Consider the following 8,388-nt stretch of genomic DNA (forward strand, 5'->3'; position numbering starts at 1 on the left):
CTCACCTAGGCACCACCTCCAAGGTTGCTGCCATTGAGTCCAAGAGCTGCAGGTAGTCCCAAACCTTGGGAGTCAGAAACTCACAGAGCTTGCACTTTTGAGTCTGCAGCTTCACACCTTGATTCTCTGAGAGGAAACCCATCCCCCGAACTGTGTCAAATATAACTCCCAAGTACTCTAGGACCTGGGTCGGAGCAGAAGACTTCTCTGATGATTCACCACCCAGCCCAGAACCTCCAGGAGATCAACTGACCTAAGCAGTGGCCTCCCAGGACTCTGCTTTTGAGTCAGGCCAGATCAACCAATATCCAGATAGGGAAGCACCCTGATACCCTGGTGCCTCAAATGGGTTGCTAACATCACCATCACCTTGGAAAAGGTGTGAGGAGCCATGGCCAAGACAAAAGGTAGAACCCAAATGGTGACCAAGTACACAAAAGTGGAGATAGCGCTTGTGATGCTCCACAATGGGAATAAGCAGATAGGTCTCTGTGAGGTCCTGTGACCCACGCTGCCTACCCAATCCGAAACCACCATCCACTGCTTACCAAGGTATAAGCCAAAATCTGAACAATGCTTATCAAAATTGAAGACGAATCACTGTTTACTTAAGTGTAAGTCAAAAAACAGAGTACTGTTTGTAGAACTGCAAACCCAATCTACCGTCTACTACTTACTGAAGTGTAAGCTGAAATCTAGACCTCCAAAGAAGTTGGACTCAAGTTCCTGGTCTTAACAGGCCCCCTTTCTTCTCAGGGTGAAATGGGTCCAACTCCAAGACCTTCCTCTGGGTCACCCCCTAAGTCCAGAGGGTCAAAGCTTTCCCTCCTCCTGGCCCTGAGAGCTGGGGAGTCCAGTTTCGCTTCTCCAGGACTTTGAAATAGTCCCCAACTTTTTCCAGTCCAAATATGCAAATAGGTATGTAGATCAGCATTCAGGTCAACCTTAGATATCCACAGTTTTCTCCCACAATAGGCATTCCACTCCTCGCCTTTCAGGACTGGGTTAGTCTGTCCCTGCCACCTCCCACGTAGTCTCTACCCTGGAGTACAACCACGCCAACAGGGTTCCAGGCGTCTACCCCGAGTAGAATGGGAATTGGCTATACTCAGCTGGTCTTCTTATGCTTGCTGGACACTCTCTCCCCTTGTCTGGGGATCTACTTTCCAGTGACAGAACGTACACCCCATCCCAAGTCCAGAAACATAAAAAAATTCACCCAGATGATCCAAAGTCACTGAGAAGAGGGTTTCCATATGAAGCCAGCTGATGGGCCGAATATAGAAACCTGTGAAGGGTAAAGTTATTTGCGGAGTGAAGCTTTTTAACAATATCACCTTAAGTTCACGTTTCTGACTGATTTATTTTATGCACTATTAGTATTCATGACATGGGCGATAGCACTCTATCTATATAAAAAATATTTCAAGAGTAGCCCGATGAAAGAAGTGCTATGCCACTTGGCACAAACCAGTACTGCCTGAAAAAGTGGATATTTGGCTGAGGGCACTCTTTAAAAAAAAACCCATTAAAATATCATTGAATAGAGCTTACATTGTAGTTCAGAAGATAAGTGGATTGTGCAATTAAAGCCTATGTCACAGCTGATTGTCTTGGTTCTAATAGTTGAATTTGATTATTACCAGAGACTGTGGGTACAATTTTTTGGTTACCAGCACTTGAAGACAAGCATTCACTCCCTTTGGGTCCAGGATGGGTTGGAAGCAGTTGCCCTATTTTGGGACCATAAAATAAATGGAGTAATGGTTCAGACCTTGCTCTGCCAAAGGTTAGTTTCTACCACCCCCAAGCAGGTGCTGGAAGGTATGAGCAACCGCCCGTCACTTTATCTCTGAGCCACAAGGGGATACCATGAAGGCGTCTGGCACTGTGGGCAAACTCCATGGAATATCCCTCTCCAACCATCTCCAGAACCCACTGATCTGAGGTGACCATGGCCACTTGTGGTGGAAGAGAGAGAACCTGCCCCCCCCCCTCCATTTGCACTGCTGAGGGGCCCAGCGCACCCTCATTGGGTAAGCAAAGCTGCTCCCAATCCCGAGGGTATGTCAGATGGAGGATAGTTATGGCACTTCCCTATCTATAGGTTTTGAGATGAAGCATTGAATTAACATTGAGTCACTGAAACTCAAATACCTAAAATTGAAGACATTAGTTTCAACCTCAAAAACACACTCATGTGCCTGTACAGACTCTCTCAGAAATAAAAGCATTACTCATGTATTCATTCCTCATTCTCGCACATACAATCATGTATACAAAACCAAATAATGTTTCACACAAAGCCTCAAACATACATTCATCTTCATCCCATACATAAGTTAAACTCTGCTACTTGCACATATATAGAAATGCAGAGTCTCAGCCATATACATATGCATAACCTCAGACTCATTTACACAAATACACATCTATACCTGTCCCAGCCCAGCTCCCTCTCATGCATAGCTGTCAGGACATCAGGCATACATTACAATCTCAGCCCTATTCCTCTCTCTTAACTTTCCACACTCAGGACCATTTTGTATCTCTCTTCTGACTGGCAAGCATACAGAGGCCCACCAACCATAGCCATTCAGAGCACTTTTTCAAGGAGAGGGTGGGAGATTCCTGGAATACCCTCCTGCAGGAGGTGGTGGACATGAAAACGGTAATGGAAATAAAAAATGCATAGGATAAACACAAAAGGAATCCCATAGAGAAGGTGTGGAACCAAACAAGTTAACGGTGACTTGATGGCAACACCAGTAATTGGGAAGTGAAACCAGTGCTGGGCAGACTCCTAAGGTCTGTACCTTGATTGTAGCTGGACAGATTCAGCTTCTCCAGTAACTGGAGAACAAGGCCAGTGCCAGGCAGACTTCTACAGTCTGCCCTGAAAAGGGCAAGGACAAATCAAGATCAAGTATACATATCATACCATACACTGAGTTTATCTTGTTGAGCAGATTGGATAGACCGTACAGGTCTTTATCTGCCATCATCTACTATGTAATAGAATAGTTTCACACTGTGTCTGATCACATGGGGTGATGGCATGGTTGTGTGGGATATAATACAATGTGCAAATATAGTTGAGAACATTTTTTAAATGTTATTGATGAACAGAAAAGCGGTGGAGATATTAAAGATGGGGGTGGAAGAGGGAGGAGGAATGAGCTGGGTTGGGTCATGTAATGGGGAGGGAGGGGGTTTTGGGATAGAGGAAGTCTGAATGCTGAGTGGGAAGGTAATGGGATACTGATTGTGAGTAAGGTAAAATTATGTATAATCATACCTGATAATTTTCTTTCCATTAATCATAGCTGATCAATCCATAGACTGGTGGGTTGTGTCCATCTACCAGCAGGTGGAGATAGAGAGCAAACTTTTGCCTCCCTATATGTGGTCATGTGCTGCCGGAAACTCCTCAGTATGTCGATATCAAAGCTCCATCCGCAGGACTCAGCACTTAGAGAATTACACCCACGAAGGGACACTCTGCCCAGCTCACCACCGCCGAAACGGGGGAGGGGAATTAACCCAGCTCATCCCCACACAAGTGGGGGAGGGGAATCCGTCCAGCTCATCCCCGCGGAGCGGGGGAGGGACACCACACCCGCCGATGCGGGGGGATCTGGCTTATCCTGCAACCGCAACCGCGGGAGGAGCTGACTGACCCTAACACCGCCGAAGCGGGAGGGGTACAAAGCTGCCCTACAGCCGCACGAAGCGGGAGGGAGTGCCGGCAGAATTTATGTCTCAATCCAGCCCCGTAAAACGGAGGGGAGAGGAATGCAGCAGCTCACTGTAACACAAACTCGTCTCAACTCTTGAAGAATCCAAGTGAAAGAAGAACTTGAACACGAAGTCCTCCTGAAGTAACTGAAGGCTAAACTTGAACCTAAAATTCAACCAGAATATAAACAGTACAGATATCTGGGAGGGGCTATGGATTGATCAGCTATGATTAATGGAAAGAAAATTATCAGGTATGATTATACATAATTTTACCTTCCATATCATCAAGCTGATCAATCCATAGACTGGTGGGATGTACCGAAGCAGTACTCACCCAGGGCGGGACATAGAAATCCCTGACCTCAACACTGAAGCTCCAAACCGGGCCTCCGCCCGTGCAGCCACAGTCAAACGGTAATGCTTGGAGAATGTATGAGCCGAAGCCCCCGTTGCCGCCTTGCATATCTCTTCCAAGGAGACGGATCCGGCCTCTGCCATCGAGGCCGCCTGAGCTCTCGTGGAGTGAGCCTTCAGCTGGATAGGCGGCACCTTCCCCGCGGCCACATAAGCCGCTGCAATGGCTTCCTTGACCCATCTTGCCACTGTAGGCTTAGCAGCCTGCAGACCCTTACGAGGACCTGCAAACAGGACAAACAGATGATCCGATTTCCGGAAATCATTGGTCACTTCCAAGTATCTGATGATGACTCGTCTCACATCCAGATATTCAAGAGCGGAGTACTCCTCTGGGTAGTCCTCCCTACGAAAGGAAGGGAGACAGAGCTGCTGATTCACCTGGAAGCGAGAAACAATCTTGGGCAGGAAGGAAGGCACTGTGCGAATAGTCACTCCTGCCTCAGTGAACTGCAGAAAAGGCTCTCGACATGAGAGCGCCTGGAGCTCGGAAACTCTTCTGGCTGAAGTGATAGCCACCAAAAAGACTGCTTTCAACGTCAGGTCTTTCAGAGATGCCCTCGACAAGGGTTCAAAAGGCGGCTTCTGCAATGCTCTTAGCACCAGGTTGAGATTCCACGCAGGCACCACTGAGTGCAGAGGAGGGCGCAGGTGATTAACTCCCTTGAGAAAGCGCACCACATCTGGCTGCGAAGCCAGGGAAGCACCCTTCAGGCGGCCCCTGAAGCAAGCCAGAGCCGCTACCTGGACTTTAAGGGAACTGAGCGACAGGCCTTTCTCCAGACCTTCTTGCAGGAACGCCAACACTGAAGAAATTGGAGCATTGAAGGGAGAAAGTGAGCCTGCTTCACACCATGCTGCAAAGATACGCCAAACCCTGGCGTAAGCAGTAGAAGTAGAGCGCTTCCTCGCTCTCAGCATAGTGGCGATGACCTTGTCTGAGAAGCCCTTCTTCCTCAGACGCTGCCGCTCAATAGCCAGGCCGTAAGACCAAAGGGAGAGGGATCCTCCATCACCACGGGACCCTGATGTAACAGGCCCTGCTCCACTGACAGCCGCAGAGGATCGTCGACTGAGAGCCTGATCAAGTCCGCATACCAGGGACGTCTGGGCCAATCCGGACCCACCAGGATTACCCTGCCGGGATGCTTTGCCACCCGGTCTAGCACCCTGCCCAACATGGGCCAGGGCGGGAACACATAGAGGAGCTCTTGTGTCGGCCACTGTTGGAGAAGAGCATCTACTCCCAGGGATCGAGGGTCCCGTCCTCTGCTGAAAAAGCGCGGCACTTGGCAATTGGCCGATGACGCCATCAGATCTAGGCTCGGCTGGCCCCAGCGCTTCGTGATGTCCAAGAACGCCTGAGCAGATAGTTGCCACTCTCCGGACTCCAAGGTATGGCGACTGAGAAAGTCCGCCTTGACATTCATGACTCCGGCAATGTGGGCCGCTGAAAGCTGCTCCAGGTTCGCTTCCGCCCACTGGCAAAGACTCATAGCCTCCTTGGCTAGAGGGGCGCTCTTGGTACCTCCCTGGCGGTTGATATAGGCCACAGCCGTGGCATTGTCCGACAGGACCCGTACAGGCTACAACACCAGTACCGGGATGAACTCCAATAACACCAACCGAATGGCTCTGAGTTCCAGGAGGTTGATAGACCACTTGCCTCTGCAGGAGACTAGAGCCCCTGCGCTGTCCTTCCCAAGCAGTGGGCTCCCCAGCCCATCAAAGAGGCGTCTGTCGTGACGACAATCCACTCCGGGGTCACCAGAGGCAATCCTGCAGACAACTTGTCTGTCTGCGTCCACCAGCTCAGCGCCTTGCGCACTGCTGGGTCCACGGGAAGGCGCACAGCATAATCCTCCGACATCGGAGTCCAGCGCAGCAGCAGAGATAGCTGTAGTGGTCTCATATGAGCCCTGGCCCAGGGCACTACTTCCATCGTGGCCGTCATAGAGCCCAACAGCTGCACGTAGTCCCAAGCCCGAATAGGAGAGGCTACTAGGAACTAGTCCACCTGAGCCTGAAGCTTGACAATCCGATTGTCTGGCAGAAACACTCTGCCCACTTGGGTGTCGAATCGAACTCCCAGATACTCCAGGGACTGAGTCGGGCGCAGCTGGCTCTTCTTCCAGTTGATGATCCATCCCAGGGAGCTCACAAGAGCAACTACCCGGTCCATAGCTTTGCCGCACTCTGCATAAGAGGGGGCTCGGATCAACCAGTCGTCCAGATAAGGATGGACTTGTACTCCTCCTTCCTTTAGCAGGAAGGCCGCTATGACCCCCATTACTTTGGAAAAGGTCCGCGGAGCAGTAGCCAACCCGAAAGGGAGGGCTCTGAACTGGAAGTGTCATCTCAGGACTGTAAAACGCAGAAAGCGTTGGAGAGGAGGCCAGATGGGAATATGCAGGTACGCTTCCTTGATGTCCAAGGAAGCCAAGAACTCTCCTGCCTTCACTGCCGCTATAACAGAGCGGAGAGTCTCCATGCGAAAGTGCCTCACTTTCCAGGCCCGATTGACCCCTTTGAGGTCGAGGATAGGCCGGACAGAACCTCCTTTCTTTGGAACCACAAAGTAAATGGAGTAACGTCCCTTGCCAATCTGATTTTTTGGCACCGGAACGACCGCACCCAGGCGGATCAGGTTGTCCAAGGTCTGCTGCACTGCCACAGCTTGACCGGAGACTTGCAGGGAGAGAGTACAAACCCATCTCTTAAGGGTTGGCAGAACTCTAGCTTGTAGCCGTCTCTGATGACTTCCAGCACCCACGCGTCTGAAGTTATAGTGGTCCACTCGCCCAGAAACGAGGACAGCCGTCCTCCAATCTGCACTGGGGCGTGGACCAAGGCCCCGTCATTGGGTACGAGACCCTGGGGGAGGACCGGAGGGAGCACCTCCGGGACGGCGGTCTCTGCGAAAGGAATGCTGCTTGGGGGAGAAATTCCTCTTGAAGGAAGAGGGGGCAGAGGAACCCGACTTGCCCGGGCGGTACCGACGGGCTTCCAGCAACCGTCCTCTGGAGGTACCGGGATGAGTACTAGCCCGAGCTCTGACCTCTGGTAATTTCTTGCCCTTAGACGTGCCGAGATCGGTCACGATTTTGTCCAGCTCGACCCCAAAGAGCAGCTTGCCTTTAAAAGGCAATCTAGCCAGGCGGGATTTAGAGGCGTGGTCAGCAGACCAATGTTTCAGCCAAAGCCACCGCCGCGCAGAGACTGTCTGAGCCATGCCTTTAGCTGAGGCTCTCAAGACATCATACAGCAAGTCTGCCAAATAGGCTAAGCCCGATTCCAGGGCCGGCCAATCAGCCCTCAAGGAAAGATCCGAGGGGGAAGCCCGCTGCACCATAGTCAGGCACGCCCTGGCTACATAGGAGCCGCAAACTGAGGCCTGCAAACTTAAAGCAGCTGCCTCAAAGGACGACCTTAAGGCCGCCTCCAATCTTCTGTCTTGGGCGTCCTTTAGGGCCGTGCCACCTTCCACCGGCAACGCCGTTTTCTTAGTCACCGCAGTGATTAAAGAATCCACGGTAGGCCACAGATAGGCCTCACGTTCACTCACAGCCAAAGGATAGAGGCGGGACATAGCCCTAGCCACTTTAAGGCTCGTTTCCGGGACATCCCATTGAGCCGCATGGCTCATGCACGTGGAAGGATCTAGGCGGGCGCTTCGTCCCCAGCATAATGGCAGAGCCAACAGGGGCTGAGGGAGAGACGTCCTCCGGAGAGGAAATCTTCAAAGTGTCCATGGCCTGTAACAACAGGTTGGGCAAATCCTCTGGGCTAAAAAGCCGCGCTGCAGAGGGGTCATCCGCTCCATCCGAGCGGGGATCTATCTCCTCCAAGGAATCCGCAAAGGACCATTGGGAGACCTCAGACACGCTGCCCTCATCTACATCGGAGGAGACAAAGTCCTCCAAGGCCTGGAAATCAACCCGAGGGCGTTTACCTCTGGGAACCTCAACCTCTTTATCAGAAGAGGGAGCAGGGGCAGCGTTTTGCATGAGGAAAGCCTGATGCAGCAGCAAAACAAACTCGGGGGAGAAACCCCCCAGACTGTGCACTTCCGCAGCCTGGGCAACAGCCCTAGACGCACTCTCAACCGGCGCTCGCAATAGCGGGGGAGAGACATGCTGCGCATCCAAAATGGCGTCCGGCGCGAAACTCCGCGAAGGAGCCGCGCGGGAAGAACGGCGCTTAACTTTAGCCGCTTTTGTGCCGTCGCCCAAA

The sequence above is a fragment of the Microcaecilia unicolor genome, chromosome 4, assembly GCF_901765095.1.
Source record: "Microcaecilia unicolor chromosome 4, aMicUni1.1, whole genome shotgun sequence".
Lineage (NCBI taxonomy): Eukaryota > Metazoa > Chordata > Amphibia > Gymnophiona > Siphonopidae > Microcaecilia > Microcaecilia unicolor.